Here is a 22,557-nt window from a genome sequence, read left to right as displayed (position 1 = left end):
CTCGCTCTTGGGTAGAAGCTGCTCTCTGAGCTGTCAGGGATTAAGGTGTTTGTGTGGTACGTTGCTGAATCATAAAAGTGCTTTTAGTGACCAAAGTTCTCCATATTCTGTGGCCTGACCAACCATGACTGATTCAAAGGCACTGTGCCTTCTAGAACAAGACTAAAAGTCAGAGATATGGTGTCCTCTGTGTTGGGTTATAATGCAGATAGTTTTAGAAAAGTTTTAGAAAATGGATAGTTTTAGGCTTAATCTGAATGGATGAGTCATGTTCAAAGCTGCACTAGAACAGACTATACATACCCACATTGTGATGTGCAGCAGTGCTCTTGTATGCAGGTGTCTTCCTGTCTGTTCTTTTACTAATACATTCAATTAAAATGACAAAAAAGCCTAATAAATGAATTCATTAATAAACAAACGAACACAAATTATGAATTCTATAATTTGCTCTTATTGCTACAAAACACTAAAATGTAAATGAACTATATTACTTTGTGGATGTCAGATATTGTGGATGATGTCGGAGACTGGACGATACTGTGATTAGTATTATCAATAAATTGCTCTAAGTACTGAACAATAGTGTTGCTAAAGCTGTTGCTGCCGCTCTGCAGTAAACATAATAAATTCACTAGCATACAACCTTTCGTGGCTTAAATCATTCATTCATTTATGAATAATCTTGTTTTGGTGCTGTTAACCAAATTGGATTGAATTTTTTTTTTTTTTACGTGTTTCCCAAACATTCACCCTTCTGCTGTCGGGATGATCAAATAAATGACACAGCACCACAGAGTAACACTATTTCTGCCTATGTTTTCACCTAGGAATGATTTAGTTATAGTTGTCTCTTTATATTAAGGTGGAATATGATAAATTATTTGACTAGTACGAAAACGTCCACTCTTCACCTTTATATGATTAACAAGGTAAAGAGTTCACCTAGCTGTTCTTGAATCTTTGTCAGGAGCTCTGATGAAGGTTTACCCTTTAGTTTCCCATCCCTTCGTATCCAATGTCCATTTAGCATGTTCCCTTTCCTCTGTCTCCCTCATACTAATCTGCATAATGAGGATGAGATGTTAATGTCATGCCGCCCTTCCCATAATGCTCTATGTTCCCGTCCCCATTGTCTTTAAGTAGAGCACAGGATCAGGGTTGGCCAGGCTCCAGCCTCACTTAACTTCGCCAGGGAAAAATGAGACGGAGCTGTCGGAGATGACAAGGACAAATCAGCGTTCAATGAAGTGCTTTAAGTGCTGTTGTTTCCAACAGCCATCGGAGCGGCTGTGAATTAGTTGCCCTTTAAAGGCGGCCGAGGAAATGTGCTGGATAAACACTTAGGAATGACAGGACACAGAGAACACAGGAATGAAAAACATGATGATAGGTGTCTTCCATAGACCTGTTCTGTTATCGCACACACAGAATTGTGGGTTATCGTGTCTTCAGAAACTGACACAACGAAGGCATCTCAGATAGGATGTTACACAAACGTCGGTTTTGGGCCTGTCTTTCTATCTCATTATACTGACTGAGAATACAGCATTTCAGATGATTTGGACATTAGGACTTAGACCAGCATAGTGAATGTTGTTCTAGTAAACGGTATATGTTACTTTATTCATGTATATGACAAAACACAAGTGAACAATGAGTAGCCTTTTCATGTAAGCTGAGCGTGAAAGGAGACTGATGCTTGTCTTTAGCAGGGAACCTTTTTTTTTTTTTTTTCACATGACTCAGCTTCCAGTGTAATTGTGGGTGTTATTCGATGAATGGTGTGGTTTTGCCATAGGTGTATGACAGGGTGTCCAAACTTTGTCCTGGAGGGCCACTGTCTTGAAGGATTTATCTCCAACTTGCCTCAGCACACCTCTCTAAAAGTTTCGAGAAGATATTGATTAGCTGGTTCAGATGTGTTTAATGGAGGTTGGAGCTAAACTCTGCCGGACGGTGGCCCTCCAGGAGCAGGACTGGACACCCTTGGTGTATGATGTGTCTTGTCAAACTATCCTAACTTTAACAATACAGTTATTATACACTTACAGTCAGATGGCAATGGTTGCTTTTTAAGAACAATGTTGAAGCCCCAGTCTGTTTGGATGTTTAGAACAAAGTTGTATTTTGAAGTCCAAATGCTCAAGACCAAGACTATGAAAAATGGCTTTGAGCACTATAACACTGGTTTAGGGACTGATAATGATGGTTTTCAATGAAATATGATATGATCTGCACATTAGGTGCTCCTCGTCTCGGTCTCGGTGTAAAAGGAAAATCTTTTTTTTTTTTTTAGCTTATTATTTCAACGTTTTTCACACTTTACCATTAATAATTGTTCACAAAAAGCTTATTTTGTTTTTCTGATACATCAGTATAAATGCACCCTTTTGGAATCTGTATTTTTTAATAGTGTGGTCATTTTAAAACTATGGTAACTGTAATAAACAAATTCAGATTTATAAAAAAAAAAAAAAATTAAATAAAACTTTGGTTATCCTGCATAAAAAGACACACACTTTGGTGCGTTAGAAGAAAGTATGCCCCATGGGCTGCCCTGACTCCTTCATTGCACGTGGCAATAGTTCAGACACCAGTGGGGGGACAAAAGGACACAGTAACTGCTGAGGTAGGAGAAAACAACCAAATCCCTGAGAGAACAGTGTTATCACACATACCCGTATTTGTGTCGGGGTGTTGTGAGCACAACATTGGCCATAAGGAGGGCCAAGTGAGGCGTGACTGGCGGTTGAGACTGGTCAGTCTCGCTGATGGAGTGTCATCTACAAACGGTGGTGCCAAAAACACTATATATCACACCCGCCACATTTCTGTATTTTCTGACTTCCAGCATAACAGCTCTGGTAATTTCTATATTTGGGGCACTTGTGTACATAAGAATTCAACCTGTTACTGTATCTGATGAAAGGCTGGGTTTCACCAACTGCCTCTCAATATGATACCCATGCCAAAAATATGTCACATTTAATACATGTTAATTTAATTCAATATAATTTTGTGACTGAAACTAAATCTAGAAATGTGCTGTAGTCAGTTGCACATTTTGCTTTACTTTATTGCTCGTGAAAAAAGGCTCAGTCAGAAATGCCAGTTTTGTAGTTTCTGCTTATTTTTACAGCCTGATATTTAATTAATTGGACTGTATGAAATAATACGGATGTGCACACACACACACACACACGCAATCCAAAAAAAAAAAGAAAAAAAAAAGCAAGATTTTGAGAAGTTTTTGCACCAGATTTCTCCACTTTTACAAAGTAGCTTTTTATTTTTTATTTATTTATTTATTTTTCAACAGTGTCTCATGATATGACTCACTGTATGAGTTAAAAAATAGTTCTACTTAAAAAAAAAAAGAAAAAAATGACTTAAGTCAGCTGTGTTCTGTGCCATCAATTGCAATTTGTCTAGCTGTTTTTGAGCGCAAGAGCATATTCTACATGTACAACATTGCAGCCTCTCTAAACTGTTTACAGTTCAGTTGACAAAAAAAATGTAATTCATAAAAACATATTATATTTTTATGTCCGATCATTGCTGTCCAAGTACTCCAATTGTGATAAATTAATTTAAAACCTATCCACTTCAATGCTGGTCCAGGGTTACTCTGTGTTCCAGCAGGACAAGACGACCCAGACTTGCTGTGTCCGCCCGATCTTCCAGCCACCTGCTCCAGGCAAGAGAAACTGGAGACGGAGGCTGATGGTCTATATTTAGCTGTGCAGGCAGCAGACACTGTATTTGGGCTTTAAGGTTAAAAATATGGATATCTATGTACAGTCAGGCCAGAATACAGTACGATGCACTGAATAGCGTCTTTACCCGAGTCTATTTTAGCTTACTGCCACTGATCTTCAGCTTCTGATCTGTGTGTGTGTTGTATAGCACAGCCTTGCTTCCTTTTTTAAAGGTAACTGGACTCAAGAGAGGGAGTGCAAAATGAGTTTTCTTTAAAAGAGCAAAGTACACTGAATTTGAAATTGTGACTTTAGCTGTGTAATAGAGAGGATGTCATTTTAGCTTGAAGCCATTAGTTCCTCAGGGAATTTGCAGTTTTAGGGCTTGCCTTTTAGGGATTCTAGTTTGTAGCAGCATCAGTGTTTTAGGTTAACATATTTTTAATCAACCATTTTTTTCATTTTAAATGGCTATGATTAAAAATACATACAGAAATCCATATACAATTATATATAAATAACCAATTTTTAATTTGGTGTTATTATTATTATTATTATTATTATTTGAAAAGAAAGAAAGAGAAAGAAAGAAAGAAAGAAACTTTGCAACTTAACATGTATTTGGAATCAGCTGAACTTGCTGAATAGCAGAATTTAGTAAAATGTATTCAAGTAGAAGTTTCATCTCCGTTTCCCCCAGCACCGCCTGCGGTCGACCCTCTTCCTCTGCCTCTCTACTTCCATCATTTGCTTGTTAGTATTATTCTGTGTGTCTAATTAAACTAGCTCTTCGTAAGTGCTGTTTTACCGAAGGCATCTAGCATAGTATCTGCTATTTTCTGTACAGTATCCTCACGTGCCTTTTGTTTGGGTAATTATTGTGCTCTTTTTAAGGTCATGACTATTTCCTGCCAAAAGTTGAAATGTGAGGTCATTATAGAGTTCTCCAGAACCCGTCTGCCTGCAGGGTAATGGGACGCAATTAGAGAGATGTAGTCATGAACCTTCAGCACTGGGTTAGACAGGCACTCTGTGGCATGTGTTATAAAGCTGTGGTCTACCACCTTTTAGAGAGTTTAATTCATTTCACAAACTCATTATATGGAGGTACATCTGGGTTAGTTTGGAGAGTAGAAAATAATACTCTCCAAAAAGTTTGCTAATTGTAATTTTAGTGAAAGTCTCTTTTTTTCTTGCCATAATCAGTCATTTTAATTGAAATTAAATGAATTCAATTAATCGATTTCAATTTATGTGTTTGTTTATTACTTGTTATCTGGTTAATAAATACAAAACATGTGCAAATGATCTCAATTAATTAATTTGAATGCACTTTTAATTATTTCTGCCATTAATACAGTATTCACTTTTTACCAAAGAATTTCCATGACTTTAATATAAATAATGTCCGACTGCTTGTCATCACTGCACTATATAAAAGGCAACAGTTGATGAGACAGAAACACAGAAGAAGAGGGAAAAAAATAAAAAAATAAATAAAAATCCTTTAAAATGCCACACTTGATAGAGGAAACACAACAGTGGCAACAATCATTTTACATAAAGGAACAAATTAATCCTGATATCATTTGACAAAAATGGGACCCGACATGTTACGAAATGTGACATCAAAATCAACAAATCATTTTTAGAATGAAGTGAAGAATCATTTTCCGTTGTGGAAATGATATCATAGAGATTACACTCACAATGATATAGACCACTAAATATTTTAGAACTCAGCAGGAGTACACAATGTTTTAAATTGTGGAAAAGAACAAAACATAAACCTTAGTTGCAACTTTAAAATTTCCTGATTTCTAGGTTGCATTGACCATGGAAAACCTGAAAAAAGTAATTAGCTGAATGCATGTTTTTAATTTATTATTTGACTAATAATCTAATAATCTAAATTGATTGAAATATCCAGTTTCAAATGATTAATGTAATTATAAAATTGAGGCCTCAGCTCAGAACCTTATTTTGGTTCACTGAAACAAACAAACAAACAAACAAAAACACAGTAAGGTAATATTAACAGCCACTATTATTCATTTATAAGTACTTTTCTATCCTGTGGTGAGTTGCATATACAAATGTGAATGTAATGGCAGCAGGATTGTGTTGTTCAGAGTTCAGAGCATTCTGGAAAATTCTAGGTTTCTTCTGAGAGGTAATAATGCTGGGAGCAATGATTTTTTTAAAAATTAACACGAAATTAAATGATCTCCTCTTATCAGCTTGATGATCACAGCTGGCAGAAAAGTCAGTCTAATACTGTCTAATTGTACTCATTTCAGGAGCTTGTGAAAGGTACTGTTTTTGTGATGATATCAATGACAGACAAAAAAAAAAAAAATGATGGCTCAGAAATGCTGTGAAAAAAACATGCTGTATATGGTGAGCTAGCAACGCAGAGAGCGAGATTTTCTGTTGAAAATGTCATTTCATAACTTTCCATGGTTAAAGTGTGATCTGCAGCTGAGGAAACCAGCACATTTTTCGGAATGAATTCATTCGTTTTGACACAAGCTTGTTAACACTATGATTAATATGTAAATGACATTTTAAGAAAATGTGACTAAAGATAACATGCAAGAGTGTGTTGTTATTGAATTTAACACCATCTGTTTTACCTAACAAGGGAGGCAGGCAAAGACAGAGGTGAATGAAGAGAGAGGGAGAGAGAGAGAGCGAGAGATACTCAAACACTCTTCAGTTTTCTGTTCATTTGCATCTCTTGCCAAGAAAAAAAAAGAAAAAGAAAGAAAGAAAAACCGGGGCTGCAGGAATACAGTATCTCACATTCATTCATACAGCCTGGTGGTAATGCTTCAGACCTCATAAATGGCTTTCATCTACTGTCTTTTGCCTAAGTGCACCTTACTTACAGCCCACATTTAATGTTTCCAGCACAAACATATCTATTTTTAATAACTACCACCAGGTAATGGCCCCTCAGATCACAGTCTCTATTGCTCCGTGATTCATATGTAAACATATAACATACTCAGGCTTTGTGTTTTAAAGGGCAGCAACTGGATTAGTGTACAAACAAAGTAACAAATAATTTTCATGCCATGTAATAATTAATACAAGTTATAAAAATAGTTATTACTATACAATATTCCATTTACACTGTGCTAAGTAATAATAGTGCCAGTATTTGGGGTTAAGTAAAACTCTGCAAATGTCTCTGATTGTTGATATTGTAATATCATAATGTTTCACCTCTTTTTCTAAGAGTTCTTTAGCTAAGACTGGCCATTTAAAACTTAGCATTAGGTAAGATTACATGGGTTTATTTTAAGCAGCCACTTCTATGAACTCAGGTGATTTTTTTATTCATTTATTTATTTTTTACATTTTTTTGGATAAATTTAAAATGAAAAATTACGACAGCGTTTTAGTACCTCGTTAAAAAAAAAAAAATCGAAGATTACGAGATTAAAGTCGAAACACTATGAGAATAAAGTCAAAATATTTTGAGAATAAAGTCGAAATATTTCAAGAATAAAGTCGAAAATACGAGAATAAAGTCGAAATATTACGAGAATAAATTTGAAACACTACGAGAATAAAGTCTAAATGTTTCGAGAAAAAAGCCGAAACACTACGAGAATAAAGTCGAAATGTTATGAGAATAAAGATTGTATAGTTATAATATTTTGAGATAGGCTATTCTAGCCTTTTGCTCATGCAAATGGCCCGGATTGGGAGCACCGGGAGATATTCCAAATCTCAGTTTTCAAAATCGGTCAGTTTTATAGCGAAATACAAACATATAATATAATTTGTGTTTCGCTATAAAACTGATTTTGAAAGCTGAGACTTTGTTTTATATTAAAAGCACTAAAAGCACAAAGCTTAAGCTATTGCTATTGGGTGGCTGGCGCACTACAAATAACGAATGCAATGGAAGACATGAAATATTATTTCCAAACATACTGTCCCTGCGAGTATGACACATGGTATGATTTCTGCTAATAATCCCACATATATTTGTAGTGTATTAAAACCTTGTCGTAGAAGTGGGCACCTTAGGGACATACCCAGCCCTCGGGTAAAGGAATGCCCTAACCATGCCCGGGGAAAACTCCAGGCATGACACTGATCCTTTTCAGAGAGGATACAGTGAGGAGAAAGACTGTCTTCAGAGTGAGGAACTTATCTGAAACTTCCTCTATGGGTTCAAAGGGGGCATTACACAAGCCCTCCAAAACTACCGCCAGGTCCCATGAGGGCACCTTAGTGCGCTGTACGATCGGGGGAAAAGCGTTCAGACGAAGCCTTGGCCACGTCTGCATGGCATCCAGCCCAAGCAGAGCTTGGATGTGTGATGTAGGAGACAACCGATGTGTTGTCTGTGTGGACAAGCACATGATGTCCCCACAGGTCTGGAAGGAAGTGTCTCAGAGCCTGAAACATGGTCAGCATCTCCAGGCAGTTTATGTGCCACATGAGATGACGGCCACTCATGACCGCCCCCCAGCCCGTGAGGGAGGCATGCGTCGTTACCCTTGGTCCTGAGCCACCACTGCAAGGGTCTCATGTATAGCAGGCCAAAAGGTATCACATTGGATGCAACTGCCATCAGACCCAACAGTCTCTGAAACTATTTGACAGTGAGTGACTGGCCTTCTCTCATTCTCTTGACTGCCGTGAGGATTGACTCGATACAAGCAGGAGACAGATGTGCCTGCATCGTGGTCGAATCGCACACCATACCCAGATAAGTGGTTCTCTGTAGTGGAGAAAGCACACTCTTCTTGGCATTTAGTCTTAACCCCAGCTCTTTTATATGGACGAGGATGGCATCTCGATGCCGAGCCATCATCTGCTCCGATTGAGCTAGTATTAACCAATCGTCGATGTAGTTGAGTATGCGGATGCACTGGAGTCGCAGCGGAGCCTGAGCAACATCCACACACTTGGTGAAAGTTCGGGGTGAGAGTGACAGGCCAAAGGGAAGAACCCTATATTGGTATGCTTCACCCCCGAAAGAAAACTTCAGGAACTTCCAGTGCTGAGGAATGATGGATACATGGAAGTATGCATCCTTGAGATCTATTGTAACAAACCAGTCCTCGGACCTGACCTGAAATACTATCTGCTTGATAGTGAGCATCTTGAACCAAAGGCGTTTGATAGCACGGTTCAAAAGATGCAGATCTAAGATCCGACGCAACCCCCCATCCTTCTTTGGAACGATGAAGTAACGGCTGTAGAACCTGGACTCTCTCTCGAGAGAGAGGAGGAACACGTTCTATGGGCCCCTTCCTCAAGAGAGTGTCGACTTCTTGTTCCATTACCAGAGCCTGCTCGGGGCCCACTAGTGTGAGAATGACCCCATTGAAACGAGGCGGACGAGAACCGAACTGGATTCTGTAGTCTCTTTCTACAGTCTGCAGGACCCATTTTGAGACATTTGGCAGAAGTTTCCATGCTGCCAGAAAATAGAGACTGGCCTCTGCTATCACTAGAGGAGACAGTTCGGTGCCCTGAAGTGGATGACTGCCAGGGAACGACCGACCTGACTGACCTGAGGGGACGAGCTCTCCCGTGCCGTACCGTCGCTGGGCGGCAGCTGAGAAATTTACTCGTCGGAGCTCACTGAGCCCTGAAGCAACTCTCTGTTTGTGAGACTGCCAGAATGAGGAGCTCAGTAGCCACATAGACCTGGGAACGTCGAAGGAGGAAACGTTGGAACGCCGCCACTTGCTTCCTTGCCTCCTGAAACCTCTCAACGACAGTGTTGACTGCACCGCAGAAGAGGCCAGAGGGCAAGAGCGGGGCATTGGAGGAAGAATCTGTCCTTGTCTTGCATATCGACCATGCATTCAATCACAGATGCCGCTCCGTGGTCACCATTGCTGCCATTGAACGGCCGATGGCTCTGGCCATTTCTTTGGTGGCCCGACGCAGTTCGGCTACTACGTCAGATTCCTCCTCCTCCTTTTCAACATTTCGACATGCTTGATGGACTGACAGACAACAGTAAATATGACTGACACATACACAGAGCACTACTGAATAGCAGAAGCTAACTTGCGCTCTGCCGGATGCGCTTTTATGCTTTCTGGTTGCTCACATGTTTAAAATAAATAAAAATAAAAATAATAAATAAATAAATAAATCGTACTTATTTATTTATGAATCTTTCAGTGTCTGCCATAATAGAGCAACCACATAATACTTAAGACAATAACCATAACCACAAAATATGTGAGACACAATAAAAAGGAAGGTAGTAATTGTATTTGCTTAACAATGTTTTTAAAAGTCAGTTTGCCTAAAATTAATTTAATTCTGTGTTGCAAGTGAGCAGTGCCTCTCCAAGGAGTCCTGTGGTTTGATTCATTACAGGGTTTATTCAGTCTCTCAGCAAAATTTCTCAATCCTTTCCACCCACGGGTTTTATCATCCAGAGCAGAATGAGTGTGTCCCTGCATCCTTTCCCTCCTTCTCCGTCTCTCTCTCTGTGTGTGTGTGTGTGGTAGGGTAAGCCCTGCAGCGCCACTATAATTGCTCTAATCAAAGGTCTTAATCAGTCATTTGTGTCCTTTCTACTGTCTGCTATAGCAGCAGCTGTTGCAGCTAGGAAAGGGTGACCTCCACTCAGGATCAGATACTGTAATGTATAACAAATCCTTCTACAGTATGTGTGATGCTGCATGGTTCTATCTAGCGACCGCCATTAGCCCATTGTAGAAGGTTAAATACAACAGGAAACACCATTCACAACATTCAGCAGGATTTGAATGTATAATTTAGAACAAACTCCCTACCCCTAGGTACTAAAGTGTGTTACATAAATGGTCCCATTTTGTATGTGCCTCCAATTGGACAACTTACCAGTGTGAAGTGTTATATGTAATAAATATGACTGGGGACATTTATTAAGAAAGTAGAATCAGTTTGCCCCCTCTACAACTAAACTACACAGTCAAGGTGAACGTGAAAAAAAAAAGCACAATTTTATAGCATTTATATTAACTTACTATGACAAGATTTTCACTATGGTGCATTCACATAGGGCGGCGGCATTAACGTTTCTCATTTCAACACATTCTCACTCCAAACTCGTCACATATTGACTCTTGGTCAGGACCCCTTGGCGTCACTTTTTGATACTCAGGGTACACCTTTAGCTCATTTTTCGACATGCAGGGTCCTCCATTATTGTCAGTTGTCTTAATTTAATGGTTTGCGTGTATTTGTAAATTTATACATTCATTGGAGCACCAAACCCCACCCCTACCCTACCCTAAACCTACCCACTTCTAAATATAAAACATGTAACAGGCAAAAAAAGTAGTCAAAGGTATTTATTGCAAAAACTGACCATAAACAAAGAAGTCGTGTTGCATTCCAAGTCTTCTGAAGCCATTTGATATCTTTATGCGAAGAAGAGAGTAAAACATAAGGTTTTAATCACTGAAAATGATCCCGCTCCGTTAATGTGCTCACATCTCATTCAAAAAGATACTCCCCGTCCCGTAGCATGACACAATCGGTCACGAGACACACAAGAACCAATAGCATTTCACAACCAATGCTGATGTAAAGGCTTCTTCTGGTGCCAATAGGTTTGTTTGAGATGAGCAAAATCTGCGCAGAAATGATCACCGGTGATCACCGCGAGATGCATGCCGGTTAGAAAAGTGTCAGAAGGCTTGTTTGAGATGAGCAAAATCTGGCAGAACCGATCACCGGTGATCACCGCGAGATGCATGCCGGTTAGAAAAGTGTCCGAGTTACGTCCTCCTTGCTCTGATGTCATGCTGACGTGTGCCAAAAAAACTCTCTCGACTAACAACTTAAGTTCTCTTCTAAAATGTTTTATTTTTTTAATCTAATTTCATGCTATTATGTATTTAAATAGTGCATGAATATTCCCAAACACTATGACAGTGCGATCTCTGTGTGAGATATGTGATTGTCATATTTTCTATAAAAATCTAAAATACATGTTTGAATTAAAATAATAATGGATGATAAATATGCCTTTCGTATGGAATTAAATAGCAAGCACTTTGAGTGTCTTGTTCATCATATTTATATTCATATAAAAGCAATAGAACTGAAATTATATCATGTTTATCAGCAGCACAGCATATGAGTGAGAATAACGCGATATCTGCCTTTGATCTCGTGGTATCTGTTCCACTTCGAGAGGGCAGAACTGTCCGTAAACCGCGGGGCGAGGCGGGATTAAATTCCCGAATAAAACGCGGTTGCGGTCGGTAACTCTGGTGCAGTTTGAACGGGAGCGGGCGGTCTAACAGTATTCCGTTCCCGACGTCTTTTATGAACAGCATATCTGTGCTTTATTCAAGCACCGGTGCAGCCTGCACTCGACTGTTATGCACGCGCTGCATGCATGAACCAGTGCTTCGTTTTATTTGCGAGTGTCCGTGCTCAGCATGTGCATAACCATGCTCAGAGCAGGCTAGCCTACCAGTGAAAATACGGCCCGCAGACAGAACAGGCAGGTTGTCGATGAGTGACAGAGCAGAATAAAGATGGAGCAAAGTGTGGATGCGCTATCCTTGAAGAACACGCAACTCGGTTTTGTTTATATTTTGCTTAGCCTATAATTTTAAATGACAGATGTCGAATTTATTTATTTTTCTTCCGCGACACTTTTCCTAGGCTACTGTGTTTACAGCAAGATGTTAAACGAATTTGGTATTTTGACAAGACGAATAAAATTATAATAGGCCATTTTTGTACAACCTACATTTTGTTTCCCTCTGCTACACTTGTTCCTATTGTGTTGTAAAGGTTAAACGAATTGTATCCTGACAAGACGAATAAAATTAAGCAATACAATTTTTGTACATTTTTATTTTCTCTGTGACACTTTTTTTCCTACTGTGTTGGCAGCAAATGTTAAACGAATTTCGTGTCTTAAGACACACAATTCGTTTAACAATTGCTGTCAATAAAAGACTCTTGACAAGATGAATAAAATATCAAATACAATTTTGTGCAGACTACACTTTTATTTGTTACCCTATCTGTCTTTCTTTCAGTAGAGGAAATTTAAATGTGAGATTCTGGAAACAGATCTAAATTTAGCGGGAACAGTTGGGTCGGGAAGAAAATTATTCAAAGCTACAGTGGGTGAACAAAGAGTGAATATATTGCAGGAGCAGGTGGGTGCGGGATATAACCTCGCGGGAGCGGGACTTAAAAAACAGTCCCGCGCAGACCTCTACTGTCCGTCTTGACTGCGCTTATTTCACTCCTCCCCTCAGTGCAGCCTCCTACTCTCGCCTACATTTCAGGCGAGGCGCATCTCAAACAAGCCTAGAGTTAAGTCCGCCTTGCTCTGACGTCATTCTGACTTGTGCCAAAAAACTCTCGCGACGGCGAGGCGGCTGTGTCGGATTGAGGAGTCACCCGCACTTCACCGACTGCGCTGATCAAAAGCATGATGGGAAAGGACTGACTGACAACACATCTTAATACTCATTGGTTCAGACAACTGTTATGCTGTGTTCTCTTCTAAAATGTTTTATTTTTTAATCTGATTTCATGCAATAATTTTTTTACATTGTGCATGAATATTCCCAAACACTATGACAGTGTGATCTCTGTGTGTGAGATATGTGATTGTTATCATAGTTTCTATAAAAATCTAAAATACATGTTTGAATTCAAATAAAAATGGATGATAAATACGCCTTTCCAATGGAATTAAATAGCAAGCACTTTGAGTGTCTTGTTCATCATATTTATATTCATATAAAAGCAACAGAACTGAAATTATATCATGTTTATCAGCAGCACAGCATATGAGTGAGAATAACGCGATATCTGCCTTTGATCTCGTAGGTATCTGTTCCACTTCAAGAGGGCAGAACTGTCCGTCTTGACTGTGCTTATTTCACTCCTCCCCTCACTGCAGCCGCCTACTCTCGCCTACATTTCAGGCAAGGCGAGGCGCATCTCAAACAAGCCTATTTTTTTTTTTTATTCGTGCACAGACAGCAGCACACAGGATGAGCTTTGGATGAGAATGAATCATTAACGTTTCTCATTTACTTTGAATGGGTGATGTCATGCATTGTCAACAAATGGTGTTGCTTGCCACAGAATTTGAACTTTTCAAGTGCCAACACAGGTGTCAACCAATCAGATCACCTTATGCAAATACCCTAGCCAATACACTAGCCAATGCAACACCGGAGAAATTATGTGATTGGCTGTCAGCACCAAACTTCAGACATGCCCTCCGTGAAGTGTTGACACCTATGCCCTGTGTGAATGTACTGTTACGGACAGTTTGTTTCACAAAGTAGCAATTTTGATTGAAATGAGTATATGTTCTTTTTTAGTAGCCTAAAGCAGACACAATTATATTTGGTGGTGGTATCCCGGTAGTATTCATGGTAAACCCTCTGAAATTGTTCTGGTTGTCTAAACTGTGTTTATAACATTGGTTTATGAGTGGAATTTTGGCATAGGCAACTTTCTTTTTTTGTTTTACATAGTACCAATATTATTCAGTTTTGCCATCTTTAAGTTACTTGGTATCTTTTAGTTTCATAGTTGTAGTAACGTCAGTTTGTTTACACCTCACAAATATGTGAATGAGCCACTTCACATATTGCTGGAGATATTTTGCATTACAATATCGCCCCCATATTTATTACTTGAGACACCCCTCCTCAGTCCTGGGGCTTGCTTTGATGGATGATATCCATACATATAAGTTACATTCTGTAACATTGCTTGTCCTAGTACTGTGTTTCCATGTTCTGGGGCCATTGTGCATTTTGCATCTATACGTCACAAATTGTGGTTGGTTTTTCTTTTTCTTTTTGTTGTTTTTTTTTTTTTTTTTTCAAGAAGAAGAAAACTAAACGGCGGGGTGGTTGGAGTCAGTGTGTCTGCCTCAAGTTTTTTAGGCCCGACATAACTAGTGTTTACAAGGCTCAGTGGCTCTTTGCTGTTAAATGATTGGTATGTGGATGTGTGTATGTGTTTGTAAAAGACGGAGGGGGAATATATAATGTATTTGCTCTCTCTCTCTCTCTCTCTCTCTCTCTCTCTCTTTCTCTCTCTCAATCTCTCATTTCATAGTAATGGTTTACTAGCCAAAAGAATGCACTTTCCGTGTTTAATTATAGGTTAGCCTTGCTGTCACCCTTTTGAAAAGCCATTACTGGAGGGATTCAGTTATAAAGACCCGTCAGAAGTTATTCCCCATGAGCAGGACAGGGCTTATGTTTGCAGAGAAAGACAGAGTCCTTCACTCCAGACTTTTAATGGCTTGTTCTCTGTGTGTGTTGGTTAGCCTCACTATGGAGTGTGGCTTTGGAGTCATGCAACCAGTGTAAGTTCTGATACCGTCTCTGCTCTTTAATGGTTCTCATGTGCTCCGTTTGGGTCACAAACTCAGATGGGGTCATTGAGGAGGCAGGCCTTATTGGGAGCAAAATAGTGCACGCTAAAAACCTGACCGCAAATCGGGACATTTACATGTGGTATGCAGTATGAAAAATGCAACTGTTTGCACGCCCTCGGAATTGCAAAACAACCCACTTTCCTTTGTCTTGTTGAGCACTGAGAACCGATATTCTCAAAAAAAACAAAAAAAACAAAAAAAAAAACATTATTAAGTCAGAATGACCACTTTTCTACTTAATAGCATTACACATTTCTCTTTGACTCTGAATAGTATGCTTGATATTTTGTTTGATAAACATTCTTAGGCTTTATTAATCTATGAAAGGGAACTTTTGAAGTTAAATTTTGTCTTGACAAAGCCTTATGTAAATTGCATTTGAGTGTGTGTATTTCCAAACTCTATCATGTGCCCTCAGATCACTTTAAAAATGCAACACATTTGCATTGTCTTCAAAGTTTGAAGGCTACCATTCATTGCCATTATCATTTTATGTGTCCATACAGCTTTACAACAACAGCACAGTTATGTTTACGGTTAGCTTGTACATGTTTGCATTTGGACATTACATTTGACAGTCATGGAGATGTATGGAGTAATAGAAGATAAATTGCTTCAAACACCCGGGAGGGATAACAGAGAGGAGGGTTAAGTTATTTAATAGGATTGATTTCTAGGACCTTCTGTGACAGGAAAATAGGAAACTGGTCAACAGCTTTGTTGAGTGGTGTGAAGCAAATCACCTGAAAATTTATGCTGCAAAAACCAAGGAACTAGTAATCAACTTCAGGTGGAAAAAGGACCAATTCTCCCTGACTGTACTTATAACTGTGACATGAAGATATCTGATTCATACAAGAACCTTTCAAATAAATGTCACACTTGAATAAGCAAACAATAAAGAGGAGATCTACAAACAGGGCCAAAGCTGACTTTACTTTTTACGGTTCATTGTCTTACATACTGTAAGGTCGGACTCATTCACTGTGAGTACCCTGTTTTACTCTGTGTTGTGCTGGAGAAGCCAACAAGTTGAATAAGCTCAGGAGAAAATAAAAATTTGTCACTAGAACTGGATGCTGTAAAATAAAAAAAAAATGGAAAAGATACTTGTAATTTTACAGCTGAACAGTATCTGTTAAATTTACAGACATTTCCTTTAACACCGAAGTGCGAGACAATGCATAATAGTTCAACACTTCAGCATTTCCCGAAACCATAGGTCCAATGAATATTTGCAAACAGCATTTCAAATTTGCTTTGTTGATGTGTAGTTTATTGTTAGTATGACATGTGGACTTACATCATTCTCTTGGGCACAATAAGCAAGTACACATAGGTGGAGCGTGTGTAAGGCTTTACCGCGGAATTGGGCTACTTCTAGGCCGTGTGTCCACCAAAGCATTTTTAGTCAGCTGAAAATGCAAGGTGCTCTGAGCGCTTTTGTGGCGCAGTGTTTTCAGTTGAGCACTGTAGTTGCTATGATACAGAATATCCACTAAAGTAATATGACAGACGCATCTAAAATGAAATGGTTATCCAATCTTTTTTTTTTTTTTGTTGTTGTTTTTTTTTCATAACAACATTGTGGTAGTCCGGGAATTCCATCTGGTGAAGACATGAACGTTTTTATAACAAGTAATATTTACTTCATCATTGTTGTTCAGTCATAGTACAAGCAGGGTGTGATGTGTGGTCGGTGTGGTATTAGTCCCGCCCTTTCTCTACTGTGATTGGTTAGCTGACTAAAAATTGACAGTGATGAGCACTGTGTTTTATTCAAATTTGAGCATTCTTTCTCTCGGCACCAAGAAAAAAAAAAAAAAAAAACAGAGAGTGCAATGCTCACGCTCCTGGCATTTAAAAAAAAAAACTGCTGTGATCCCATTGAAAACAATTGAAAAAAAAAGGCTAGCTTCAGGAAAAAAAGATGATTTTTTTGGACAAATGGCCTTACACTGTTTCCACGGGTTGTTTTTTAGTCATCGGCTATTTCATCAGAGGGGGAGCCCTCGGAAATGCGATTTCAAAAAAGTGGAAAAAAAAACGTAATTTGGCTGGTTTTGAATAACAATTTTGTGGGTTTTATTTAGCAAAAAATCCACCAAATTGGACAAATATATCTCTTTACAATTAAACCAAATTTATTACAGATGTCGCAAATAAAGGTCAAATGAAAATGAAATGAAAAGTGATGATTGTGCCATTAAATTTAGATTTGCTCATGTTGCATCATATTTCTTTTTACAGGTTTTTACTGTGTTGTGCATTATAACTAATCACACAAGATTCTGTTGAGCTTATGAATGCAATGGCCAATCAGATCCGTTCACATTAGTCATAGCTGAAAAGCGAAAAAGGAGTTTTATTAAGTGCACATGCTCAACTGGGACATTCCCTTTCAGTCAATCATGTTCGACATTACATCAACACTGACGTTAGGGGTCCCTATGGAAAACGCTACAACCCGAACTGTGTTGCGTAAAATTGAAGATGCAAGTGCTGACAAGCAAGCGTGTGGACTGTCTAAGTGAGACAGAGTAATAATTGGGCACACCGTAGATCATCGGATATTTGAGATATCAAGTGCCAAGTCCGGCCAAGGGGTGACTTGATGGTGTAGTAACCCAAAGTGAACGCAGCTACAAGACTTCTCTGCCAAGTCTGAGACTGGAGGATACTGGAGGAAGCCAGGGTTCAACAACAGGGAACTCACTAAAAAAACACGTACATGTATCTTCACCCGAGGAAAGGCGCCACAAGCAAGACACTGAGTCAGTACTCCCGGCAATTACCTGACTGTACACAACACACGGGAGGAAACTGACTCTACTCGAAGATTATAAAATCTTGCAAAGGTGTTTGGTTTTGCCCACCCCTCAGCTCTGCATATGTCTTGCAAGAGAAGTAGCGTGTGCTAGCGCCCAGGAGAAGGCGACACTCCGAGTGGAATGAGCTCTCACTCCCAGGGTGCATGGCTCACCTAGCTCTTGATACACCACGGTGATGGCATCCACCAACCAATGAGCCAACCTCTGTTTGGCGACAGCCATCCCCTTCTGCTGTCCTCCAAATCAGACAAAGAGCTGCTCAGAGCGTCTCAGGCTCTGGGTACATTCCAAGTAAATGTGAAAAATGTGGATGGGACACAGCAACGCAAGGGCTGGGTCTGCCTTCTCCGAGGGCAATGCTTGCAAGTTCAAAACCTGGACTCAAAAGGGAGTGGTGGGAACCTTGGGCACATAACCAGGCTGAGGTCTCAATGTAATTTGAGAATCAGCCGGACCAAACTTAAGGCACAGTTCATTGACACGAGAATGCCTGTAGGTCCCTTACCCTCTTGATTGAGGTGAGCATGACCAGGACCGAAGTCTTGAGAGACAGGAATTTCAGCTCTACTGAGTCAGGTGGCTCAAAGGGGGCTCTCCACAGTCCTGCCAGGACCACAGAAAGATCCCAAGAAGGGATGAGGCGCGGCCTGGAGGGATTTAGTCTCCTCGCACATCTCAGCAAGCTGACGATCAGGTGATGCTTTCCCATGGATGTACCATTCACTGCATCATGATGTGCCACTATGGCAGCAACATACACTTTTAAAAGTAGAGGGGGACAGCCTCCGCTCCAACTTTTCCTGCAGGAAGGAAAGCACCACACTAACCAGGAAACTCTGGGGGTCCTCCCTATGAGATGAATATCACTCAATGAACAGACGCCACTTCAAAGCATAGGCCTGCCTCATAGTGGGGACTCTAGCTTGAGTGATAGTATTTATCACATCCTGCAAAGGCCAGAGAGGTCTACTGTGTCCCATCCAGAAGCCAGACATGCAGGTTCCATAGATCGGGGCATGGGTGCAAAATTTTGCCCATCCACTGAGGGAGAAGGTCCCTCCTCATGGGAATTCTCCAGGGAGGGGCTTTCACGAGAAGCATGAGGTTGGCAAACCAGGTCCGGGTGGGCCAAAACGGGCAACCAACAGGACCTGCTCCTCATTCTTCCTGATCTTGCATAGGGTCTGTGAAAGGTGGCTCACTGGGGGAAAAGCTTACTTGCATAGATCCTGTGGCCAACTGTGTGTCAGCGCGTCCGTGCCGAGGGGAGCCTCAGTCAGGGTATAAAACAGCCGGCAATGGGAGGACTCCTGGGAAGCGAACAGGTCTACCTGGGCTTCCCCGAATCGACTCCAAATCAGCTGAACCACCTGGTGGAGTCTCATTTCTCTGAGGAGGTTCAGTTTAGCACTGACTGAGCACACTTGTTTGTAAGACCGAAATGGTCCATGTCGAGGCAGAATCGAAACATGAAAGTACGCGTCCTTCAGGTCAATAGCTGCAAACCATTCCTGGTGTCAGACGCATGAGAGAAGGCATTTCTGCATCAACATCTTGAATGAAAGCCTGTGAAGGGACCGGTTCAAGACTTGCATATTCAGCATAGGTCGTAACCCCCCTCTCTTCTTGGGTACGATGAAATAGGGACTATTGAATCCCAAATTCATCTCAGCCAGAGGAACAGCCTCTATTGTTTCCTTTGCCAAGAGGACTGCAACTTCCACACACAAGACAGGAGCATCTTTGTCCGTGTCCCCTGAACTTGGGCGGACACCTGGAGAACTGAATCACATAGCCGAGTTGGATCGTCCGGATTCGCTAAGGGAGGATGTGTGCCTCAGTCTTGTGTCGAGACTGACTGTGAGGATGCAGTGCATTGCTCACAGACAGAACTCAGCACAACAGACCCAGAGATGAAGGACATTGCTCTTTTATTAGAATGTGGGTACCGCTGACATGGAGGTCAGTGGCGGAACTGGCATCAGCAGTGGATAAAGCCCCTGGCCCTCCCCTGTGGGTGGGGGACAGATTCTTCTGCATCAGAAGATGAAAGTCCCTCCTCTAAAGCAGCAATATACATCTTATTCTCGCAGTGTGGGCATGAACCATCCATGAACACCGTCTCAGCATGCTTACGGCCCAGACATGTGAAACAGCAATCATGCCTGTCCTCGGAGGTAAGGAAACTACCACACCCAGAAGCATATTGTCGGAAAGAATCCCGAAAGATACTTTCAACCATGCCAGCTGTAGAAATTTGCTCTTTTAGCTGGAGTGTGCAGGGGAGGACCACTGCACTTATCTGTGCTTTGCAGGGCAATTTCTCCGCTGAGTGCACAGTGAGGAGAAACACAGCTTAGAGACTCCTGCAGCTCTTTTTCTTCTTGTAGACTTCTCTTGTTTTGCATAGAAGGAGATGTGCTCACAAAGGGATTGGCTCTAAAAACAAAAATGTGAATGAGTGGATGCATGCAAATTCTACTTGGCATGCAAATTCCACTCGGCATGCAAATTCCACTCGCCAAATGGCATTGGCCTTTTCTTGTAATGCTCAGAGGTGATGGGGGCTCCCAAGTGAGAACCCTAACATCAGTGTCAACGTAACGTTGAAGTTGACTGACTGAAAGGGAACTCCATACTAACTTACATGGCGACTATTATGCTTTTATCCGCTTACATATAGTCACATAAACATTTTATACTAGTTATGCACCGATACTACATTTCTTTGCCAGTTATTCAAAATTATATCTGCCAATGCCAATAGCTTGGTCTGATCTCTCCCAACTAAATGCTGTAAACTATACATGGAACCTTGCATTAAGTATATTACTATAACATTAAAATTAGACAACAGAGCCCAAGCTATTATATTAAACTCCTATATTTATTTTCAGATATAATAATCACACTCACATAAATACTGAATTGTTTGTATATTCAATTGTTCAAATCGATCTCCAAGGGTCAAATTTTTACTCCACAAATCTAAAAACAAACAGACACAAAAACCCATGAAACTAATAATACAATGTCATAAATCACTATTTTCCACAGGGTCACCTTGACCCGGGGGCATCTTAACCCATAATTAACAGTAAATAAGCTCCTCACTAGTGTTTTTTTTTTTTTTTTATATAGCTGAGTAATGAACTGTAAACACTGGTTTACGGCTAATTCGTGAAGTCAAATAGAACCTGCGTTAACTGTGTTTTTTTTTTTTTTGATGGCATTGTGCAAATGCTTTACAACAGATGTGGGGCTGATCCTTTGCTGTTTTTAAACAATAGGCCAATGGACAATAGCTTTTATCGGCAATACCACTTATTAGCTGATAGACTGGTGCATCCCTAATACAGCTATGGAGGAGACCATGGTTGTAACACTTTTTGTGTTGCGTTAAATTGCTCAAACATTTATACAAAGTACCCAGATTAATTTACATCAAAAGCCACCAATTCAAACCTCTGCAAGAATAGCATATGATGTAAAATACATGGTATGTCTTTGTTACACTACTGGGGAAGGTTTTAACACGTGCTGGAGTAAACTGTAACAAATATAACTGAAAAAAAAAAAAAAAAAGGCAAGAAATTCCTAAAAAGTCCTAAAATGTTCTTACCAATGGGTCGATAGCATTCGATTTATTCACCAACGCCAGTTTTTAGTTTCATTTTGTGCTTGGTGAGTGTCAGTTTTGGATCCTGACTAGATCTATTGTGTGCAATGCGAAAAGGGCTGGAAGCATGGGATAGGGAGTTCATTTTTAGACTTTTTCCTCACTGCTGTTTTCTGTATGTATGTGTGTAAGTTATTATTAGCAAGCTTCATCTCCTATCTTCTCTCTTAAGAAGTTTCTTCTGCTAGTATTTGACAGTCTGTCTCTCCTCAGATCGACTCTTCCATGAAAACCTCCCATTAACCTCACACTCCACATTCACGTATGCTCTTGCGCAGGAAAACCCACACTCACTCTGCAGCGTAGTGCTCTTAAGGCTCTCAAACACTTCAGTGTTGTTCTTTGGCTAATGTTTACAAATCCCTCCTAATTCCAGCCGAGTCGCTGCACACAAGCACAGAAAAGATTTGTTTCAGCCTCACAGTCAGAGGCCTGCCGCAGTTCAGCAGGGAAGAGGATAAACAAACAACCAGATAAGAGAGCAACAGAGAGACAGACACAGACCACATATAATATTTAGAATCATCTAAATCAAGAGATGGAATGAAGTGAAACACATTTTGGCAATTGTTGTGCATGTGTGTGTGTGTGTGTGTGTGTGTTTTCCTTCAGTGATTAGGATTTTGAATAGGATTGGTCTGTAAGTAATTATATTCAGCTTTATTTAAAAACTTAAAATAATAATAATAAAAAAATAATAAAAAATACAATAATAATAATAATGTGGGTTAATTCGAATTTCACATTAATTTAAAAGTACTCTCATGGCATTTGAAGGGAAACCTTAATCTCTGAACACACACACACAAATCCTCCACATGTTTTCTTTTTTCTATTTTTCAGCATTTATTTCTCTAAGAATGGGGTAATCTCATTAGTATGTGTAGGTACTCACATAGTGTACAGTTTTCTTTTAGGTACTAAAGC

At 40.0% G+C, this 22,557-nt stretch overlaps 1 protein-coding gene across 1 annotated transcript in view; it reads left to right on the top strand.

The window, feature by feature from the left end:
* The window catches only part of mafa (MAF bZIP transcription factor a), a 110,900-nt gene that overhangs the window by 8,685 nt on the left and 79,658 nt on the right, over window positions 1-22,557 (top strand). The window lies entirely within an intron of this gene.

This window comes from Onychostoma macrolepis, chromosome 18 (assembly GCF_012432095.1).
Source record: "Onychostoma macrolepis isolate SWU-2019 chromosome 18, ASM1243209v1, whole genome shotgun sequence".
Classification (NCBI taxonomy): Eukaryota; Metazoa; Chordata; class Actinopteri; order Cypriniformes; family Cyprinidae; genus Onychostoma; species Onychostoma macrolepis.
This window is presented reverse-complemented; position numbering and strand designations above follow the sequence as displayed.